Consider the following 25,216-nt stretch of genomic DNA (forward strand, 5'->3'; position numbering starts at 1 on the left):
GTGTGTACCAATACAAACAAAAAAGAAACCTGCATGATCATTAAGCATGGTTCTTAAATAAAACAGGTGTCACTGTATCATCGTATCACGTAACCCCATTGTTCATCGATTTACTCGAGCGGGTGAAAACAGGTGTAGAAACTATTAAAACTGTGATAGAAGTATTATATACCTAGACTTCTTGTGAAAAGTGGGTATGTTGATGAATATAAAGATAAGTCCCTATTAGCCTCCTAAGACCAAATGACTTTCACTAAATGAAAAATTTCTATTGACAATATCTTAAGCATAGAAATAGAAATGCCATACCATGCAGCAGTACTACTGCTGGATATTTATTCTAACAATCTGTGAACACATAGTCAAAAAGGTATTTGCACCCTTATGTTCAATAGCCATGAAAATAATTGATTTGCCCAGTGACATATGACTAGACTGAATAAAGCTATGGTTTATAATTTGATATAATGACACAGTTTTGTTGTTTAAAAAAGAGGAAAAGGATGAAAATTTCCTTTAATGGCATGTATGGCACTTTATGTGATCATACTAAATGAGTCAAAAAAGAAAAGACAATTACCAGATGGTTTCACTTATATGTGTAATGTAAATATGCAAAGAAAATAACACAAACAAAAAAAGTAACAGATTTTGTGAAAAAAATATGGCAATTTCAATATGAAAGGGAAACAGGTGTCACAATTTATTGTGAAAGTCAATATACAGTGTCTATTTATTGCTAACAGCACTAATTATTTTTTGTGATTGCAGTGACATATATATATACACTCAGTGAAATGTCAAATTGTACTCCTGAAAATTATATACCATTTTTGAACCAATGGTAAATGAATATAATTTAATTTAGAATAAAGACTTCATATAACTTCAAATTTTCATGAAATGCTCTTAATTTATTTTTAAAGCAAATTGGAAATAGTTAACATTATCTCTTTCCTGTTTGCTCTTCTGAAATCATGCCAAAGAAGCGATATTACTTAGAAAAGAGGACTGAGATCCCATTCCTATCCCAATATGGTCCCTTGAGCCCTGAGAGTAAGCCCTCCGTGCAGTGCTAAGAGTAAGTCCTGAGCACTGCTGAGTGTGACCCCAAAACAGATACTGAAAGAAACAGCATTATCATTTAAATAACTAATTAGTTAACTTTTTTCCGAGGTTTTAATTAGTTAACTTGTTTTTTGCGGTTTTCCCATGGAGTACTTAGGGAGCTGGAGAGGGTCACTCCTGGCCTTAGTAATTGAAACAGCCACAGTTCAAGACCGGACCTGGGGATGTAGTGCTGTAGTATCAGTTATGGGGGGTTTATTGGTCTCCAGGGCTACATCATGTTATTCCCAAGATTGCATCTGCTCTGTGAATGTCTCTGGCGGGTATTTGGCTGAGCTAGGTGAGTTGCTCATCGATTTGCTTGAGCAGGCACCAGTAATGTCTCCATTGTGAGACTTTCTGCTACTGATTTTGGCATATCAAATATGCCATGGGTAGCTTGTCAGGCTCTGCCGTTCGGATACGATACTCTTGGTAGCTTGCCGGGCTCTCTTAGAGGGACAGAGGAATCGAACCTGGTGAGCCACGTGCAAGGCAAATGCCCTACCCACTGTGCTATCACTCCAGCCATGGTACCTAGAGTAAAACTATTTTATTCATAATGCTAATATCATTTCTCTAACTGATCACATTAAAATTTCACTTATGGGCTGAAGTGATAATATGGAGATTTAGGTGCTTGACTTATATGTGGCTGATTCTTGTCCAATTCTATGATATCATATATGGCTTTCTAAGCACCACCAAGAGTGATCTTCGATTTCAGCCAGGAGTAAACCCTGAGCAGCACTGGGTGGGCCTTGCTCGGTACTACCCTCAAAGAGAAAAATAAAGAAAACAAAAATTCCAACTTAAATAACAAAACATACTCATTTATGTACTACTGTGTCCCTGAAAAAATTCCTAACACATATATTTAATTAAAAATCTAAACTGGTTCTATGAGGCTCACATCTCCCTAATACCAAAAACAAACAAGGACACCACAAAAAAAGAAAACTACAGGCCAATATCCCTGATGAACACAGATGTGAAGATTCTCAACAAAATATTAGCAAACAGAATTCAACAACTCATCAAAAAGATCATACACCACGACCAAGTGGGATTCATCCCGGGGATGCAAGGATGGTTTAACATCCGGAAATCAATCAACATAATCCATCATATCAAAAAAAGAAAAGATAAAAATCATATAATCATATCAATAGATGCAGAGAAAGCATTTGACAAGATCCAGCACCCCTTTATGATGAAAACTCTCGCCAAAATAGGTATAGAAGGGACCTTCCTCAATATAGTCAAAGCCATCTACCACAAGCCTACGGCAAGCATCATCCTCAATGGGGAAAAACTAAGACCCTTCCCTCTGAGAACAGGGACAAGACAAGGATGCCCACTCTCTCCTCTTCTGTTCAATATAGTATTGGAAGTAATTGCAATAGCGATTAGGCAAGAAAAAGATATTAAGGGCATTCAGGTAGGAAAGGAAGAAATCAAGTTCTCACTATTCGCTGATAATATGATATTATACTTAGAAAACCCTAAAACGTCTACCAAGAAACTCCTAGAAACAATAGACTTGTATAGTAAAGTTGCAGGCTATAAAATCAATACCCAAAAGTCCATGGCTTTCTTATATGCAAATAGTGAGAGAGAAGAAAGCAACATGATAAAAGCTATCCCGTTCACAATTGTGCCTCAAAAAATCAAATACCTCGGAATCAGCTTAACTAAGGAGGTAAAGGACTTGTATAATGAAAACTACAAAACGCTACTTCAGGAAATAAAAGAAGACATGAGGAAATGGAAAAATATCCCCTGCTCATGGATTGGAAGAATTAATATTGTGAAAATGGCAATTCTCCCCAAAGCATTGTACAAATTCAATGCGATCCCTTGTCATTCTTCAAAGAAATGGAGCAAGCGCTCCTGAAATTCATATGGAACAATAAGCCCCCACGAATAGCTAAAGCAATTCTTGGGAAAAAGAAAATGGGAGGAATCAACCTCCTCAAATTCCAACTCTACTACAAAGCGGTAGTCATTAAAACAGCTTGGTACTGGAACAAAGGCAGAGCCGCAGACCAATGGAACAGGGTTGAATACTCTGACACATCCCCCCAAATATATGACCATCTAATCTTTGATAAGGGAGCAAAAAAGGCAAAGTGGAGCAAGGAAAGCATGTTTAACAAATTGTGCTGGCAAAACTGGACAGCTACATGCAAAAAAATGGGCTTAGACCTCCACCTATCACCATGTACAAAAGTCAGATCAAAATGGATTAAGGACCTCAACATCAGACCAGAATCCCTAAGGTACATTGAAGACAAGGTCGGCAAAACCCTCCAGGACATTGAAGCCAAAGGTATCTTCAAAGCTGACACGCCACTTGCCAAGCAAGTAAAAACAGAGATAAATGAATGGGACTATCTCAAACTAAGAAGCTTCTGCACCTCAAGAGAAACAGTGACCAAAGTACAAAGACAATCTACAGAATGGGAAAGGATATTTATGCAGTACCCATCCGATAAAGGGTTGATAACAAGGATATACAATGCACTGTTTGAACTCCACAAGAAGAAAACTGCCAACCCGATCAAAAAATGGGGTGATGAAATGAACAGAAGCTTTCCTAAAGAAGAAATCCGAATGGCTCAGAAGCACATGAGAAAATGTTCCACATCACTAATCATCAGGGAAATGCAGATCAAAACAACCATAAGATATCATCTCACACCACAGAGACTGGCCCACATCCCAAAAAACAAAAGCAACCTGTGTTGGCGTGGATGCGGGGAGAAAGGGACTCTTCTTCACTGCTGGTGGGAATGCCGACTGGTTCAGCCCTTTTGGAAAACAATATGGACGATTCTCAAAAAATTAGAAATTGAGCTTCCATTTGACCCAGCAATACCACTCCTGGGAATATATCCCGGAGAGGCAAAACGGTATAGTAGAGATTGCATATGTATTTCTATGTTCATTGCAGCACTGTTTACAATAGCCAGAATCTGGAAAAAAACAGAGTGCCCCAAAACAGATGACTGGTTAAAGAAACTCTGGTACATCTACACAATGGAATACTATGTAGCTGTCAGAAAACATGAAGTCATGAAATTTGCATATAAATGGATCAACATGGAAAGTATCATGTTGACTGAAATGAGTCAGAAAGAAAGAGACAGACATAGAAAGATTGAATTCATATGTGGAATATAATGTAACTGAGAAGTACAAGTTGGCAACGATGCAACTTCTGGCAGATATCTCTCTGGACTTAGTTACTAAAATACTAAATTACAGAAACCCAAAACTGAGAGGCCGCTAAGTGTGGTCACTCGACCTCATACCTCTTCATCCTCAGCAATGGAAAACAAATTATCTAATGCTTCCTTTTCAGCAGGTCTGACTTTAGGGGAGAGACTCTCCAAACAATAATAGTGAGTTTTGTTGAAATATTGTATGCAATCAAAGTGAAAGTAAAGTGAAATTTATTAGTTACACAGGCGGGGGGGGTGCTTCGGGTGGGGGGACTAGGGGCGTGGGGGGGTTAGGGGTGTGAGGGGGTGGGGTGGAGCTATACTGGGATTCTTGGTGGTGGAATATGAGCACTGGTGAAGGGATGGGTATTCGAGCATTGTATAACTGAGATTTAAACCTGAAAACTTTGTAACTTTCCACATGGTGACTCAATAAAAAATTTTAAAAAAATATCTAAACTGGGTGCAAGGTAATGTCTCAAAGGGCTGGAGTGCCTGCTGTGCGCAGGCCTGTAATTTGACCCACATCACATCCCAAGCACCATCTGGTAAACACCATCACTTCCTGAAATGGTCAAATATAATGACTCTAGTCAATATGTATTTAAGGTTATAATAGTGGATCTTAATATTCCACTTTAACATTTTCCTTCATTAAAATTTAATGTATTACTACAAATATTAAGAGTATTTGTTCTAATTTTTAAAATTTCAATCAGCACTTCATTAAATAAAATTAAGTGTTTGGAGGATAAAACCAACAAATCATAATTTTATTTACCAATAAGTATTATTTCTTAGAAGTTATTAATCATGCTAACAGAGCCTTCTGATTATATTTTGTTAACTTAATGTAGACTAATTTTAATGCAGAAAGGATCATTTAAAGTTGTCAAGGATCTTGTGATAATTAGAATTTTGTTCTTCTTTATGAAAAATTAATTGCTTTTGTCCATTCTACTCTTATGTTTTTAATTAATGTATTGCCTAAAGACGCTTATCATCTGCTTATTTGTCTAGCACTATAATCCAAATCCTAATGTATCTTTATTCTTCATGTGACTTTCTCACTATTACCTTAAGCTACATAAAACCATTAAAAAAACACACCTTTTATTCAGTCTTTCATTTTGCAACTTTCTTATCAATAAGTCATTTACATGTTTCCGTACTATTGTTAATGACTTTATGAGTTTGACACTTTTTACATATCTGTGAGACTATAGCAGATAAACTATAAGAAATATAATAGATTTGGGATGAAAAGTAAGTTCATGTTGGAATTAGAAGCCTTTCTGTAGTGTTTTAAAAATAAACAATGGGGTACAAATGCAATTTTCTAGCGAGTGTCCCTGGATATTAGTCAATGTTAAATCTTCTTTAAGTTCAGAAATTCCTTATAACTGTTTATTTTCATACCAGAAGGCATCTTACATTTTATAATATAAGAAAATCGCCTTTAATATCTATATTTCTAGAAAGTTGTCTAAAGAGGAACAATGCAACTTTAAGATTAAACTTTTGATAACTTCTCTTCCATATCATTCTGATATTGCTAGTAAATTATTTATGATTTTTTAATTAATTTTAGCTTATTATAGTTTAAGTATTTATAATAACGTTAAATATTACTGTACATACATTTAATACACACAAAGTGCCCATGACCCTCCACTACATTTCATACATTGCCTCTTGTCTGGTCTTCTTTCCCTTGCTTTTCTCACTATTTTGTAATTAATTTTGTATTCCAATGTAAAGGATTCTCATCATTCAGTTCTGTTTAGCATCTTGTTTTGTCTGTGTTTCTACAGATGGGTGAGGTTACCTGAAAATTTTCATTCCCCCTTTGAATTGTTCCCATTAACATGACAACCTCAAATTATTTTTGTTTCTCTTGAAGCTAGACTTAACAGAACTCAAGACTCACTTCTTGCTCCATGCTTAGGAATCTCTCCTACCAGTGCTTGAAAGAGACTACACAGGGTGCCAGGTATTGAACCATAGTCAGCCACAAGCAAGTAAGCTCTAAGCCCACTAATCCACTAGACCCAATTTTTTCCTGGTTGGAAAAAACTGTATGATTTTATATTTTATTCCTCTGTCCCTTTTGGATAGTCCGGCAAGATACCGAGAGTATCCCGCCCGCATGGCAAAGCCTGGCAAGCTACCCACAGCACGTTCAATATGTCAAAAACAGTAACAAGTCTCACAATGGAGACATTACTGGTGCCCGCTTGAGCAAATTGATGAACAATGGGATGACAGTGCTACAGTGCTATATATATGTCAACAAGTGGAAACAGTATGTCATATGAACTATCTGTTCTAACATTTTTGTAAAATATCCATACTTCATTTCTAGAGCTCGACAATATTCTCACCAATACTGAATTTGATTTTATTTTTCACCATATCCTCACAATAGCCCTGACATTGAATAGTTCCAGTCTTTCTTATATCAGCTATTCTCTGTGTGAGATGATAATGATTTTACTAAAGTTTCATTGAGAAATTTTGCATTAATAGAACCCAGCAAGCTATCGAGAGTATTGCGTCTGCACGGCAGTGCCTGGCAAGATAGCCGTGGTGTATCGGATATGCCAAAAACAGTAACAAAAAAGTCTCACAATGAGAGAGGTTACTGGTGCCCACTTGAACAAAACGATGAGCAACGAAATGAAAGTTGCAGTGACAGTGGCAGTGATTAATCAGGAATACTTGTATGTAACCGCCAGGAGAAATGGAAGACAGGATCTCAGAAACCTCAACAGGGACTTCCCAGAAATGCAACCTCCTCTCAGATAAAGGATTCAGAGAGGAAATCGTAAAGATGGTTGATGAACTCAAAGCAACTATGGAACGAACATCCAATAAATTAAGGGAGGATATGGATGCAGCTTTAGAATGGTCCACCAAGATAATCCAGGAAGAAATGAGAGCAGAAATTTCAAAGCTACAAACAGAAGTCACACAATTAAAAGAATCGGTAGATGAAATAAAAAAACTCAGTAGTAACCTTCAGTAGTAGGATGACTACAGCTGAAGACAGAATCAGTGAGCTTGAAGATGAGCTGCAGAAAGCATATAAGCAACAACAAACAATGGCAAAAGACCTAAAAATGGCTCTGGAACGAATTAGAGTCTTAGGCGATTACCTAAAGAGAAACAACATAAGAATCATTGGAGTACCAGAAGCACAGGGAACGAATCCCATTGAAAAAAACACAATCAAAGACATCATTGCTAAGAAATTCCCAGAGCTAGAGAATGCGGGCATTCAGATATAAGGAGTCCGAAGGGTGCCAGCTAAAAGGGACCCAAATAAGAAATCCTTAAGTCATGTCATAGTCAGAATGATGGATGCCATGGATAGAGACACAATACTGCAAGCAGCAAGATCAAAGAAGGAAATCACATACAAAGGAGCACCCCTTAGATTCATAGCAGACCTATCAAAGGAAACCTTCCAAGCACGAAGACAATGGTGGGATATTGTGAAAAAACTTAATGAAATGAACGCCTCACCAAGAATACTTTACCCGGCTAAACTCTCAATTAAACTTGAAGGAACCATACACTATTTCATGGAGAAACAACAGCTCAAGAACTTCATAGACTCAAGAACAAACTTAAAAGAAGGACTAAAAGGGCTATTATAAGACAAGGAAAAACCCTACGAGAATAACAAACCCTACAGAAAAATGGCACAAAATCCCATGACAATAATTTCTCTCAATGTTAATGGTTTAAATGCACCAATCAAGAGGCACAGAGTGGTAAAATGGATTCTGAAACTAAACCTAACTTTCTGCTAACTATAATAAACACATCTGAATAGCCAGAACAAAAACAGACTCAGAGTCAAAGGATAGAAAACAATCCTGCAAGCAAACAACTCCCTCAAAAAAGCTGGAGTGGCCATACTAGCATCCAACAACATAGATTTCAGGCTGAAAAAGATCAGAAGAGACAGCGAAGGCCATTTTCTATACATCAAGGGATATGTACAACAGGAAGAAATCACACTCTTAAACATATATGCACCTAATGAACAACCAGCAAAATACTTAAAAGAACTCCTAACAGAATTTAAGGGGGACATAACTAGCAAGACGATAGTAGTTGGAGACTTCAATACTGCCTCATCACCTCTGGACAGGTCGACAAGAACAACACTTAGCAAAGAAACAATGGCCCTGAAGTAAGAAATGGAGGAGACAGGGCTAATAGACCTATACAGGGCTATACACCCCCAAAAGAAAGAATACACATTCTTTTCCAGTGCACATAAAATGTTTTCAAAATAGTCCACGTTCTGGGCCACAAATTATACCTTAACAGAATCGCGAAGATAAAAATTGTATCAACTATCTTTTCAGACCATGATACACTGAAGGTGGAAGGTAATCACACACAGATTCGGAGAGCCAAAACAAACATCTGGAAATTAAACAACTGACTGTTAAACAATGAGTGGATCATGAAGGAAGTCAAGGAAAAAATAAAAAAATTCCTCGAAACAAATGAGAATGAAGACACAAGCTACCAGAACCTATGGGACGTAGCTAAAGATGTGTTAAGGGGAAAATTTATAGCTCTGCAAGCCTTCCTCAGAAAGGAAGAAAGGGCCTATATAGATAGTTTGACTTCGCAGCTCAAGATCTTAGAAGAGGACCAACAAAAGGAACCCAAACCAGATCAAAGGAAAGAAATAATAAAACTTAGAGCAGAAATTAATGACATGGAAACATGAAAAACAATCTAAAAGATAAACAAAACAAAGAGCTTGTTCTTTGTGAAAATAAATAAGATTGATAAACCGCTAGCAAGACTCACAAAGAAAGAGAGAGAGAGAACCCTAATAAACCGAATCAGAAATGAAAAGGGGGACATCACAACAGAAACCAAGGAGATTCAAAATATCATCAGAGACTACTTTGAAAGTCTGTATGCCACAAAACAAGAGAAGCTAAAAGAAATGGATTAATTTGTTGATTCCTACAATCTCCCAAGACTAAACCAAGAAGACTTGAAGTACCGAATACGCCCATATATAAAAAGGAAATAGAAACTGTAATCAAAAGTCTCCCCAAAAACAAAAGCCCAGGTCCAGATGGATTCACTGGCGAATACTTCCAGACATTTAAAGAAGACTTGTTGCCAGTTCTCTGAAAGCTTTTCCAGAAAATTGAAAAGACAGGAACACTCCCGAACAGTTTTTATGAGGCACATATCTCCCTAATACCAAAAGCAAACAAAGACACCACTAACAAAGAAAACTATAGACCAATATCCCTGATGAATACCAATGCGAAGATCCTCAACAAAATACTAGCAAATAGAATCCAAGAACTCATCGAAAAGATCATACTCCATTATCAAGTGGGATTCATCCCGGGGATGCAAGGATGGTTTAACATTCAAAAATCAATCAACATAATCTATCACATCAACAAAAGTAAAGATAAAAATTATATGATCATATCAATAGATGTAGAGAAAGCATTTGACAAGATCCAACATCCATTCATGATGAAAATTCTCACCAAAATGGGTTTTAGAGAAACTTTCCTCAAGATAGTCAAAGCCATCTACCATGAACCTATGGCAAGCATTATCATCAATGGGGAAAAACTAAGGGCCTTTCCTCTAAGACCAGGGACAAAACAAGGATGCCCAATCTCACCACTTCTCTTCAGTATAGTACTGGAAGTGCTAGCAATAGACATTAGGCGAGAAAAATATATTAAGGGCATTCAGATAGGAAAGGAAGAAGTCAAACTCTCACTATTCTCAGATGATATGATACTATATCTAGAGAAGCCTAAAACCTAAAACAGGTCAATTGTTACTAAGAAACTCTTAGAAACAATTGACCTGTACAGTAAAGTCACAGGCTATAAAATCAATACCAAAAAACCCATGGTCTTCCTATATGCAAACAATGAGACAGAGGAAAGGGACATGAAAAAAGCAATCCCGTTCACAATCGTGCCCCAGAAAATCAAATACCCTGGAATCAGCTTAACTAAAGAAGTAAAAGGCCTCTACAAAGAAAACTATAAAACGCTACTCCATGGAATAAAAGAGGACATGAGGAAATGGAAACATATTCTCTGCTCATGGATAGGTGTAATCCTACCTAGAGAATCAACATTGTCAAAATGTCAATACTCCCCAAAGCGCTACACAGATTTAATGTGATCCCTATAAGGATACCCATGACATTCTTCAAAGAAATGGATCGAGCAATCATGAAATCATATGGAACAATAAATGCCCACGGATAGCTAAAACAATTCTTGGGAAAAATATGATGGGAGGCATCACCCACCCCAACCTCAATCTTTACTACAAAGAAGTAACAATTAAAACAGCATGGTACTGGAACAAAGGCAGAGCTGCAGACCAATGGAACAGAATGGAATATCCCTACACACAACCCCAAATGTATGATCATCTAATCTTTGATAAAGGAGAAGAAATGTAAAGTGGAGCAAGGAAATCCTCTTCAACAAATGGTGCTGGCATAACTGCACAACCACATGCAAAAGAATGGGCTTAGACCTGGACTTGACACCCTGCACAAAAATCAGATCAAAATGGATTAAAGACCTCAACATCAGACCACAATCCATAAGGTACATCAAAGACAAGGTCGGCAAAACCCTTCACGATATTGAAGCTAAAGGTATCTTCAAAGATGACACGGAACGGGGGCTGGAGCGATAGCACAGCAGGTAGGGCGTTTGCCTTGCGCGCGGCTGACCGGGGTTCGATTCCCAGCATCCCATATGATCCCCTGAGCACCGCCAGGAGTAATTCCTGAGTGCAGAGCCAGGAGTAACACCTGTGCATCGCCAGGTGTGACCCAAAAAGCAAAAAAAAAAAAAAAAAAAAAAAAAAAAGATGACATGGAACTAAGCAATCTAGTAGAAACAGAGATAAACATATGGGACTATATTAAACTAAGAAGTTTTTGCAACGCAAAAGACACAGTGACCAAAGTACAAAGGCAATCTACAGAATGGGAATGGATATTCTCCCAATACCCACATATAAAGGGTTGATGTCAAGGATATATAAAGCACTGGTTGAACTCTACAAGAAGAAAACATCCAACCCTATCAGAAAATGGGCCGAAGAAATGAACAGAAATTTTCCAAGGAAGATATACGAATGGCTAAAAGGTACATGAAAAAATGCTCTTCATCACTAATCATCAGAGAGATGCAGATCAAAACTTCCATGAGATACCACCTCACACCACAGAGAATGGCACACATCCAAAAGAACAAAAGCAACCACTGTTGGAGAGGATGTGGGGAGAAAGGGACCCTCCTGCACTTTTGGTGGGAATGCCAACTGGTCCAGCCCCTTTGGAAAACAATATGGACGCTTCTCAAAAAATTAGAAATTGAGCTTCCATTTGATCCAGCAATACCACTTCTGGAAATATACCCTGGAGAAACAAAAAACTACAGTCCAAATGACATCTGCACTTACATGTTCATCGCAGCACTGTTTACAATAGCCAGAACCTGGAAAAAACAGATGACTGGTTAAAGAAACGCTGGTACATCTATACAATGGAATACTATGCAGTTGTTAGAAAAGATAAAGTCATGAACTTTGCATATAAATGGATCAACATGGAAAGTATCATGCTAAGTGAAATGAGTCAGAAAGGGAGGGACGGACATAGAAAGATTGCACTCATCTGTGGAATATAAAATAACAGAGTAGGAGACTAATACCCAAGAATAGTAGTATACAATACCAGGAGGTTGACTCTATAGTTTGGAACTTGGCCTCACACACTGGGGGAAAGTCATACCAAATGGAGAAGGGATCACCAAGTAAATTGTGAGTGGAGATCCCACGTGGTAAGGAAAATGTTTGCTGAAAGCAGGCTAGTGTCCGAACATGATGGCCATTCAATACCCCTATTGCAGACCACAACACCCAGAATGAGAGAGAGAGAGAACAAATTGGAATTCCCTCCCACAGAGGTAGGGTGGGGTGGGGGGTGGGATTTGGGTGTGGGAAGGTTCCCGGGTTCATTGGTGGTGGAGAATGGACACTGATGGAGGGATGGGCTCCTGAACACTGCATGAGGGAAAAACAAGCACGAAATGTTTAAATCTGTAACTGTACCCTCACTGTGACTCACTAATTAAAAATAAAAAATAAAAAAATAAAAATAAATAAAGTTATCAATATAATTATTAATGTCAAAAAAAGAATACTTGCATGTAATAATCTACTTTGGAATTTTCTGTCTTTTTTGTTATTCATTTTGTTACTTATTGTTATGTGTAATGTTAGTTTAATAGAAACTGTTAGAAAGGATTCTGTTTATTAAATATTTTAGAAGACCTTAGGGAATAGGGGAACTATGCCTTCTTTGAAATTTTCGCAGAACTCACCAGTGAACCCATATAAGCAAGAACTTTTGCTCTGGAGAATTTAAATTATGACAGTAATTTCCTTAATCACTAATTTCCTTTCTGTATCATAAGTTCTGTTACTTTATGTTTTCATTCTTATTGGTTTCAAGGAATATTTAAAAATTATTTTATTTTAAGTTCTATTTTAGGCACAGGTATTTACAATGTTTTTTAAGGTAGTGGTTCATGCATGCAGAATTCTAGCCCCCACCTTCCAACTAGCTTCTCTCTAAAAATTCAAGACATCATTTTTTTCCTTCTCTTATTTCATCTTTGATTCAAATATCATTTAAGAGAATATTATATAGTTTTGAAATGTTGGAAATTTTCCTTATTTTCTTCATATGATTTACCCCCAACTGTATGATTTCATGATTAGACAAAATATTTAATATTATATCTATCTTTAATACATTTTTAAATTTTGTCACACTGTGTGATTTGCCCTGGAAACTAGTTCATCTGTGCTAGAGTAGAAAATATATTTTGTTTTTGTGGTAGATGATAGAGGGTAACAAATATGTATAATAGATGCAGTTACCCAATTCCTCATTTGAGGTTTTTATTTTGTGATTGATTTATGTGTGATTCCCTTTCTAATGAGTGTGAGATCTTAATATTTCTCACTTCTATTGTGTTGCAATTGATGAATTTGTTCAGGGCGACTTCTTCATAATCTTTGTTGCCCCTTTATTCAATGCACATATATTGTCTTTCTGGTCTACTGTTCTCTTACCAGTATAAAATGCCCTTCCTTGACCGTTATTGCTTTATTACGCCATTTTGTGGGGGATCTAAGTACACGGCATTAGAGAAATTGTTACTATCAAGGAATTTGTTGCAATGTATCAAAGAGATGCTTATTTGCTTATGTCACTTTTCCTTGATTTTTCTTTGAGATATTCAGTGACATTACCAACAAGTTTAGATAAATATGTTTTCAACTACTGTTTGTCTGAGAAAGTCTTTAATTTTCCTTCAACCTTGAATGATAACCTTTTCTGGGGGTAGAGTATTCTTGGTTGGAGGGGTTTTTGTTCAATATTTTGTAAAATCATTACATACTCTTCTTGCTTGTAAAGTTTTGTTAGAGAAACATATGTGAATCTTTTATTTATTTTTTTCCTTTCATGTGATATTTGGCTTCTTTCTTGCTGTATTAAATAATCTGTCACTAACTGGTTCTTGCAACTTTTATGCAATGGTCTTGATGCTTGTCACTTTGGGCTTATTTCTATTGGAACTCTTTGGAACCTCTTGGACCAGTGCTACCATTTCTCTCCTCATATTGAGAACGTTTTTGACTACTATTTACTTAACTAGGCTATCTTCTCTTCTGCCTCTATTTATTCTTTCTGAAATTCCTATGATTCTGAGTTTGAGTCTCCAATTATCATCAATAATACCTTTCAAATTATCTTCATCTTTCTCTTTTTCTGTGGTCTATTGTCTCTTATTTTTTGTAATACCTGTTTACCATATTTTCTAATTTCCAAACATAATTTGCATTATTTTCACTATGATTCTCTGACTACTACTTTTTTTTTGCTCCTTTACTTCTATTTTAGTGAATTCTTTCACCTTGTCCATCATTCTCTCTTTGAATTTATTGGTTCTCTCTTCAAATGCCAGTTTCAGATCATTTAGTTTCAACATAAACTATCCTAATGTCTTCTTTATAAAGATTGCAAAATTTTGATGTTGTTAGAGATCTTCCTGTACTTTTGTAATCCTCTGCTGATACAATTAAGTTCTCTCATTGTCCCATTTTCCTAGTTATGTGTTAATTAGGAGCTGATGCAAGACCAAATAGATGTCTGGTGGGGCCTAGAATTTGGTCCTTTTGGAGGATGTTTACAGCTGTGTAGGAACTCACTCCACACTAATACTAGGCCTGGACAGAGACCTGGTGGTTCCTGAATCTCATTTCACTTGATAGGTCCAATTAGCCTGCTGGAACAGATACAGGAGCTCACTCCATGCTGGTATTGGGTCTGTGTGGATCTCTGGGGCTGCCTAGAATTTTTCCTCTTGATTATATGTGCATGTTACCAGTAAAATTGTTTGAAATTTTTTTATTAGTGAATCACCATGAGGTACAGTTACAGACTTACAAACTTTCATGCCTGCTTTTCAGTCATACAGTGGTCGAGTGCCCATCACTCTACCAGTGCCCATTTTCCACCACCAGTGGTCCCAGCATCCCTCCCCCTCCTACCCTTCCCTGCCTTTGTGGCAGGGCATTCCCTTTTGCTCCCTCTCTCCTTTTAGGTGTTGTGGTTTGCAGTAGAGGTATTAAGTGGCCATCATGTTCGGTCTATAGTCTACTTTCAGCCCACATCTCCAATCCCAAACGGGCCCTCCTAGCACCATATACTTAGTTATCCCTTCTCTACCTGAGCTGCCTTTTCCCCCAGCGTGCAAGACCAGCTTCTAAGCTGTGGAGTAATCCTCCTGGTATTTATCTCTACTGTTCTTGGGTGTTAGTCTCCCATTCTGTTCCTTTGTATTCCACAAATGACTGCAATTTTTCTATGTCTATCCCTCTCTTTCTGACTCATTTCACTTAACATGATACTTTCCATGTTGGTTCACCTATATGAAAATTTCATGGCTTTATCTTTTCTAATAGCTGCATAGTATTCCATTGAGCAGATATACCAAAGTTTCTTTAACCAGTAAATTTTTTAATTAAGTCTCCTAAATATAATGGTGACTTGGGAATCATTATATAGAGCAGAATCTAATTTAGTAAATTGGGTAGAACAAACAAGCCTATCTCATAAATTCTCAAGAAATCCCTAAGCCACTATTCCTATGGACCATCATTGAGTCACAAGTTCCTACATTGCATCTTACTTTTAATGGGTTGGTTCATGAATGATGTTATTATTCTTTTCACGATCCCATCTTTTGGATTTAAAAAAAAAATTCTTCAGATAGGCAACAAACAACACTGAAGAAAGAACATTGTTTAAGAGAAAAACACCCAGCATTATATAATATTTTTTTAAAAGTTCAGAGCAGTTCTCATAATTTAAGTTCTTAAGGTGTAGAGTTTTAGGGGACCAGAATTTATATACATTTAATGGTTGTCATGAAAACAAAACTACCTATAAACCCAAATAGAATTCTGACATAAATACACATTTTAGGAAGATAATACTTTTAATTGAGACAAATTGACCCTGAGGATCAAGTTATTAGTGTTCATTTCCCCTTCTCTATAATTAGTAGTCATCAGTGAGCAGATAATTCGTGTAGTGATTGAATATTTAGTGTAATAAAATTATACTAAATCTGAATATTTCTTGAAATTATTACACAACTTTAACACACAAATGATTTAGTTATCCCATTGTAGTATAATTTTAAACTGTTTATAAACTTACACGTGGTTTATGAGCTAGTTATTTTAAATAGATTTTTTCCTAGCATTTGCCTTATAAATGACCGACTAGGGTTTCATTCCTCTGTCCCTCTCGGAGAGACTGGAAAGCTACTGAGAGAGTATCCCGCCCACACAGCAGAGCCTGGCAAGCTACCCGTGGTGTATTCGATATGCCAAAAACAGTAACAACATGTCTGACAATTTAGACTTTACTGGTGTCTGCTAGAGCAAATTGATGAACAATGGGATGATAGTGATACAGTGCTGTCCACTTAGTAATCATAGTTTTTGGAGCCCAAAGGAGGAAGATGTGTACTGGTGGTATAGAATCATTACATAAAAAAACTGAAAGAGAAATAAAAATCAAGCAAATTTATAATTTGTAACCACAAAATATTGCTATAAAGATTTTTAGTTAAATTATTCTAATCTTTTTATTGCTTTGCTATTGCAAGTTCATCTATGTTTATAACTTCTAATGTTGGCATACTATTAGGCAGTGAAGTGCTAAATTCCTTCCTTGATACAACTTCTATTCTTTTTCTTTTCTCATCTAAGAATAAATTCTCATGTTTCTCCACAAATTTGTAGCTTTATAATGTTTCTTAAATTTGAACATTTGTTTTCAATTTAATCACGAAACTGTTTTAATGAAGCTGCAAATAAGGGACTGTCATATCTTCTTATATTAATGTAACCTAACATATTTAACACTTGAAACTAATAAATTAATTCCAGTTAGTATATATCGGAATTTTTAAAGGGTCAGGTGAAGCATATAGAATAATGCAAATTTTTATAATTATTAATTTCATCCAATATCCATAGATTGAGCTGGACCTACTGTTATTTCGTACAAAACAGTGCCTTTTGAGGGAAAACTTGCATCCTACATAACATTTGACTGAAATCTGCATTTTTAATTCTACATTTTCACCTTTTTCCAACATAAAAATGTAACATCAGAGAGTCATTGTCTGGTGGTAACTGGTGTAAAGCTATAAAATAAACACAATAGACAGTGATAAAGCAAAGTTTTCAGGCTATTGTAACAAAATACCATTGAATAAATGTTTCAGGCAATGAAATGTATTATTTCAGCTCTGGAGACAATAAGGTTGGGGCAAATATATTTTGGGGACTGTCTTCTTCAGAGTACATATTAGAAAACTGAACTCACCTTATCACCTAATTTGATGTGATGACTTACCTGCAATCTTTGATGTATCGGACCAGTAGATAAACAACGCAAATCTCCCTCAGGATGATCTCTGCCATGGTACTCATAGAGAGTTTGAGAGTTCTTTCTCTGCATGTATCTGTGTGTATGTGTATCACTGTCACTGTCATCCCATTGCTCATCGATTTGCTCGAGCAGGCACCAGTAACGTCTCTCATTGAGAGACTTGTTGTTACTGTTTTTGGCATATCCAATACGCACGGGTAGCTTGCCAGGCTCCACTGTGAGGGCTCCATACTCTTGGTAGCTTGCTGGGCTCTCCAAGAGGGGCGGAGGAATCGAACATGGGTCGGCCGCGAGAAAGAAGAATGCCCAACCGCTGTGCATAAATAATATACACATCACTCCAGCCGTGTATGTGTATACATAAACAAATTTATTCTTTTCAGAAGGAAGTCAATCATCAAGGATAGGAAATATACTGATGACCATGTTTTAACTTTATCACTTTTATACAACCTTGTTTCCATATAAGATAACATTCTGAATATGAGAGGTTTGTTAGTGCTTCAAAATATGAAATGGGAAGGTACAAATTTACCTCCTAAAGCAGAGAAAACTTCTCTATGTACTGCTAGTGATCAACTGGGTGAAATTTAGTTATGAGAGAGAAAAAATACAGATTCATTTTATCACAACTTCTGCATTCTTAATTACCACCAAAACACTGCTTAAAAAGTAACACTATATGTAAAATTCATTAAATACTTATGGTATAGTAAGTATTCTAAGTGTTTTCTTCATAATCTATTCCACACAACACCACTAATGCTCATTATAAGAGAAAGTCACTGACATAAATAAGAAACTTGCCAAAGTCACAAAGAAGTTGGCTGAATTAAAATTAAAATTCAGAGAAACTGGTCCTAGGACTCTATTCTTATCCATGGTGGGATACAATGTTAAACTTACCTGCAAAGGGAAAAGACATAGTGTTGCTTGTGTAACAAAGAAATAAACTTTTCCTACTAAAAGATCATGGTCCATTATTTAAGTTTTGTTTAAAAAGGTTTTTTACTCTGTTTAATGGAGACTAACTTTTAAATACAAATGGAATATTATTTCTAAATTATTATATATGAAATGGATTCAGTTTGATTTATTTTGAATGTTTAATTCTACCAACTAATGATAATAAATTAGTATAAATAATTTTAAAGAATATAGAAAATACTAATTAAAAAGCTCATTTTAATTTAAATGCTTTTAAGGTAAGAAGGAGAACATGAGTATTTATTTTTCTTAGAAAATACAAATTAATTTTTTTTTCTTTTTGGGTCACACCCAGCGATGCTCAGGGGTTACTCCTGGCTTTGCACTCAGGAATTACTCCTGGCAGTGCTTGGGGGACCATATGGGATGCCGGGGATCGAACCCGGGTCGGCCACGTGCAAGGCAAACGCCCTACCCGCTGTGCTATCGCTCCTGCCCCAAGAAAATACAAATTAATTAGAAAAAAGTCTACCCGGAAAAAGAAACCCAGAATCATGTGGTTCCCCATTGAATGGGAGAAAATATAATCATGTAAGACTAAGATAAGGATATGTATATATGTAATAAAATATATATATATGTATATATATATATATAACAATAACAAATTGACAAAAATCAGCTCATAGTTCCTTGAAAATAGGATGAGAAGAGGAACAAGTACTTTCCAAACTGGCATATGATAGCTAGCAAGCATATAAAAAGGGTGTTCATTGTTAGAGAACAATGAACTTATTAGAGAAGTACAAATACTTGTTATTACTTATTAGAGAAATACAAGGGGCTGGAGTGATAGCACAGCGGTTGGGCGTTCACCTTTCACGAGGTCGGCCCGTGTTTGATTTCTCCGCCCCTCTCGGAGAGCCCGGCAAGCTACCAAGAGTATGGTGCCCGCACGGTAGAGCCTGGCAAGCTACCTGTGTGTATTGGATATGCCAAAAACAGTAACAATAAGTCTCTCAATGAGAGATGTTACTGGTGCCTGCTCGAACAAATCGATGAGCAACAGGATGACAGTGACAGTGACAGAGAAATACAAATCAAAATGACAATGAGATGGCATGTCATTATCACACCACTGATAATGGTATGTATAAAAAAGACTGAAAGCAACCAGTTTGGAGGATTGTGGTGAAAAAGTAACCTTTGTTACTTTGGTGGCAGTAACATCATGTATTTTGTCTGTGCAAAGCAGTATGGGAATACCTCAAAGTAAGTAAAAGTAGAGAACCAATGTAACCTAATGATTCCATAATTTGTCATATACCTCTCAAACACAAACTATCATCTAAAAATGGTATATCTAGCCCATTGTACAATAGGCAAGGTACAAAAACCTAACAGTTCAATGAAAGATTAATGGAAAAAAATTATCTTGATGTAACAAAGGTTACTATGCAGCTATAAGAAAGATTGAAATCTTCCAGTTCACAAAAACATGAATGGAGCTGGAGAATATCATTTTAAGTGAAAGAAGTCAAGAGAAAGACAAATATCTGAGAATTCATTTATCTGTGGAATATAGAAAAAGAAAGATAGAAATGGACAATATTGAACGATGGCAAACCTTTGGTATTAGATTACAAAACTTATTATCAAACAGTGAGAAGGTGGCTTCTTTGGGTGGAGAAGATGAAAATGTGGAAGAAAATATTTGGAAGAAAAATAAAAGAAAGAAAAATATATATTTGGATTTTTGTGGAGGGTTTTGTAATTTTAGTGGTGGTGGTGTACACTGTATATCATACTGTAAACATTGATACTACTGTCATTATGTTCCTTTATAACAAAACAAAAAATAAATCAAAAGAGAGGATACAGGTGTTGTGAAGTAATGCCTGTACAGTGAAGGAAGAAAACTCAAGTCAGACAATGCTTGAAAGTATATTTACTGATTTTGAGAAGAATAATTCTTTTTTTGTTGTTTTTGTTTTTTGGGTCACACCCGGCGATGCACAGGGGTTACTCCTGGCTCTGCACTCAGGAATTACCCCTGGCGGTGCTCAGGGGACCATATGGGGTGCTGGAAATCGAACTGAGGTAGGCCACTTGCAAGGCAAACGCCCTACCCACTGTGCTATTGCTCCAGCCCCGAGAAGAATAATTCTTGAAGAGACAGAAATTTCTTCCTTAGTCACCTATAGTTTAATTGAAGTCAATCATGTAGAGATAACTTAAAGGGATCACTATACACACAGGAAGGCATGGAGACTTTTATTCAGAGCCAATAAAGTTTCAGATAGATTAATAGATGAATGTCAAATAAAAGGGAATGTGGAATTACCTAATTAGTGTCTTTCCACAGAGATGACCAATGTGACACTAAATTCCTTTTGGGAGTCCACAAAGCAAAGAAATAATAATAGGCAGTTTGGGAAGCAAGCCTAATAATAAGCATGAAGAGCCAAAATAACACAACACATTGTAAAGTAGGTAAAACCAAAATATAGTATGTTTTTCTTTATCTTGTCCAAGTAGCTTATCCTTTCTTCTTAACTTTGATATCATCCATTATAAACCCTACTTTAATTCCTCTGTGGTCATGGTAGTATTCTCTTTTTCACTTAGATCAAAGAAACTGCATTAGATCTTGACTTGAAAGCATTCACAAACACTGTTGGCAAGAAGTCAGAGGCACAATACAGAAAAGATAGCAGTTTAGTAGATAAAGCATGGGGGTCAAAGAGGAAAGAGCTAGTTATAAATGGCCCAGCTGATAACAGATTTCACAGAACTATGATCAGTTTGAGCAGAAGTCACAGGTTATACAGCTCTTTTAGTATTAGGTCTATTAAAATCCTTTCAAGTAGAGAAATTGCTTTGTCTAATATTAATGCAAACAGAACCTGATTATATGTCTGGAATAAAGAAACAAGGCAAGTAGTTGGAGAAAATAAGGACTTCAGGACTAACAGAAAGATCATGTTAAGGAAGATTAAACATGCTTTAGCCCTGAATTTGAATTTATTTTCAGTGGACTGAAAACTATTATATAAGAATTATTAAACTAAGGCTTTCAGATAGTGCTGACCAAAAGCTTTATATTACCAAAATATTTAGTAAAAGTTTCAGTTGATCAACTATTTTAAAACAATAAATAGGACATATTCCTTCCTATATATTTGGTTTTTTATTTATCTTCACAATGTGTATGAATTGAACAGAAACTAAGAGACTACATAATTTTAAAATATTATTTTAGTACAAAGTTTGTGATTAATTAAAAAAATTATTTTGTGGGAGACATATTCTCAGCAACAACAACAAAAAGTCAAAGTAAGACATAAATTTCACAACTTGGTTGTTTCTTCTGGAGGACACCGAAGGGCACCTGCTATGTAGGACTTTGCTTTTTAACATAAAACCTACCTTGAGTTTTAAAAACTAAAACAAAATTTAGTTTTATAGAAACTTCAGTCATTTTCATATTTTTTAGTCACCAAAATGTCTCACCAAAATAGAACTTTTTTGTAATCTGTTAATATATAGGAGGATAGAAATCTGATGGCAGATTTGAAAGTCCTAAAGAAGTGTCTATGAATAGTGATCCTTAATAACAAAAGACACAGGATGCATATCTGTTGCAGAGATTTTTCTCACTCTAAAATCAACATAGAAAATGAGGCTCCCATAACCATACCACCGGACTCTGTGCCAAGCTGTTTTCTCGTGGGGCACCCCAGAGAGGGGCAGGTGAGAGTCCTCCCCACCCCAAGGGACCCAGCCCCAGCAGCCGACTTCCACTACCCTACTACCCCATGCTCCAAGGCGCTATCCACATGCTCAGGCCGAGCCTCACAAATGAGTGAAGTCCCACGGAACTTTGTGACCTTGGACTCTGGGCTTAAAAGGACTCAAAAGTAGAGATCCTCTGCCTGTTTCCCCCAGTCTCCGGTGACCCAGAGGTCACACCCATAAGCCACTTCCTGCTGGCACTAGATAACCTCATCATAGGTCACTCTCCAGAACTCACGGCTGCTTTTCCTTGGAAGGGAGCATAAAATGAGGCCCCCATAACCATGCCACCGGACTTCAGACCAGGCTGTTTTCACTCGGGGCGCCCCAGAGGAAGGAGGGTGATAGCCCTTCCCGACCCAAGGGACCTAGCCCCAGCAGCCGACCTCCACAACCCAACTGCTACCACGCTCCAGGCCGCTTTCCACATGCTTTGGCCAAGTCTCACATATGAGTTAACATATTCCTGGAGAGCACAGTTGCTTTTGCGGCTGCGCAACACATCATAAGACACTCCCTACTCATTTTCCATAATTACCACGCTATATTTGATGAGGTTCAGGCAGTAGGCAACAAATCATAGAGGGAAATATATATAAATATATATGCCTATATACATATTTTCAGACATATATACCAAAGCTTACATCAGCCAAACTTTAACAACATGTTAGTGATATCCTATAGAATGTTTTAATCGCTCCTGCCAAAATAGAACAATCTTTTTTTTTTTTTTTTGCTTTTTGGGTCACACCTGGCGATGCACAGTGGTTACTCCTGGCTCTGTACTCAGGAATCTTCCCTGGTGGTGCTCAGGGGACCATATGGGATGGTGGGAATCGAACCCGGGTTGGCCATGTGCAAGGCAAACGCCCTACCCACGGTGCTATTGCTCCAGCTCCGAAAATAGAACAATCTTAACACTGTTTTCTACATGAACACTCCTTTGTAAGCATGTTCAGTAGTTCTTCATAACAGACAATACAAAATATATTCTCTCATTTGTGTTTTGGGATAAGGATTGGGGCTTGGATGGAAACATCCCGAATTGGTGGTGGGAAGATATAATGGTGGTGGATTGGTTTTTGAATATTAAATGTAATCAAATATTGTGAAGTAACTTATAAAATAAAAAAAATTAAATGTAAAAAATTAAAAATCAACATAGTTCTCCACTTTGAGAACAAGTTTTTAAATGTATTAAAGCAATAGTATGAGTGCCCTTTTAGACACCTAACTGCATCTTCCTTGTTGCTTTTAAAGGTTAAAAGCAGGAAGTTGTACCCTAAAATGATCATTAACCACGCAAAAATCATTATAACCCCATTTGTTTTCACAAAATAACTGATTTCCCAATTCTCACAACTAGTTGACTCTACAAAGACATATTTGTCCTGACTTTTCAATTGCAAATAACTAAAATATAATGGTCTTTGTTGAAACAATAAGAACTATGGAAAGTTAGCCCTGATGTAGCACACAGTGAAAAGGTATAGTCCAGTAATAATTGATGATATTGAGATTCATGCCTATAAAGTTGTTGTACTGGAATGTTTCAGTTGGATTCCTCATCCATAATTCTTACTTTCTTTTGTGTTTGATAATATTAACATTTTTCTCTATTTTTTTCTGATCTACAATCTAACAAATTATTATATTTTATTTATGTTCCTTATAATGTATTGTTGACTGAAGTGATAGCAGAGAGGTTGGGCGTTCGCCTTTCATGCAGCCGATCTGAGTTCGATTCCTCCATCCCTCTGAGTATTGAGCCCGAGTGGCAGAGCCTGCAAGCTACCCGTGCGTATTGGAAATGCCAAAAACAGTAACAATAAGTCTCCCAATGAGAGATGTTACTGGTGCCCGCTTGAACAAATTGATGAGCAACGGGATGACAGTGACAGTGACAGTGACAGTGATAATGTATTGCTACACTTACAAAACATATTCAAAGTTTGTTTAAGGATTGTCCATCCATCAACTATATTTCAAACATTTTTTTTAATGAAACTGGGCAATTTGTTGAGTGACATAAGTCAGAAGAAAGATAAACATGGGATGATCACATTTATGTGTAATATGTAGAATAACTGAACAAGGGAACACAATGCTGTAAAGGGAAATGTCTAGATTACACTTGATACCATAGTATAGGGAGGAAAAGGTCAGAGTAGAAAAGAAATTCAGGGAAATAGTAAGAAGAGGTGGTCAGAAACTAATAGGGAAAGAGGTGCAGGGAGGAGTTAAGGTCCTCAGCTTCAACAGTGTGTAAAGGAATCAATAAAAAAAGTAGATAACAATGAAATCAGGAGATACAAGCACAACAAACTTAAAAATATGCCTGTCAAAGAGGTGGGTAGGTGGTGGGAGGGAACCTGGGGAAACTAGTGGAGGGAAGTTGATACTTTTTGTGGGACTGGGGTTGAAACACGATATGCCTGAAACTCAACTATGAATAACCTTATAAGTCACAATGTCTTAATAGTACTGTAGCACTGCCCGTTCGTTATTCATTGATTTACTCTAGCGGGCAGTAGTAATGTCTCCACTGTGAGACTTGTTGTTACTGTTTTTGCCATATCAAATATGCCAAGGGTAACTTGCCACGCTCTGGCATGAGGGCGGGATGCTCTTGGTAGCTTGCTGGGCTCTCTGAGAAGGATAGAAGAATTGAATGGGGTCAGCCAAGTGCAAGGCAAACACCCTGCCTGCTGTACTATTGCTCCAGCCCAGTGTCTTAATAAAAAACAATAATTAAAAGTTATCATTTTTATAATCACCTTTCTTTTATTTTTTTCTTTTAATTTTTAAATATTTAATTCTTGCTCAGGCATCTGTACCTCAGGATCATTATGGGGTACTCTGGTAGGAATCCAGATCCGCTGCATGTCATCAGCTCCTTCCCCCGGTGTCATCTTCTGACTCCCTTATATTCAGGTACTGATTAGCGTTGTGAATATTTTTGAAAGTCTCATCTTAGGAAAATGTTCATGGCAAGGTTCTTTAATGGAGTGAAACAAAGGGTTTGATTTTTTCATTTTTAAACTTTTTTCTGTATTTTTGGGTCACA

This window comes from Sorex araneus, chromosome X, assembly GCF_027595985.1.
Source record: "Sorex araneus isolate mSorAra2 chromosome X, mSorAra2.pri, whole genome shotgun sequence".
Lineage (NCBI taxonomy): Eukaryota > Metazoa > Chordata > Mammalia > Eulipotyphla > Soricidae > Sorex > Sorex araneus.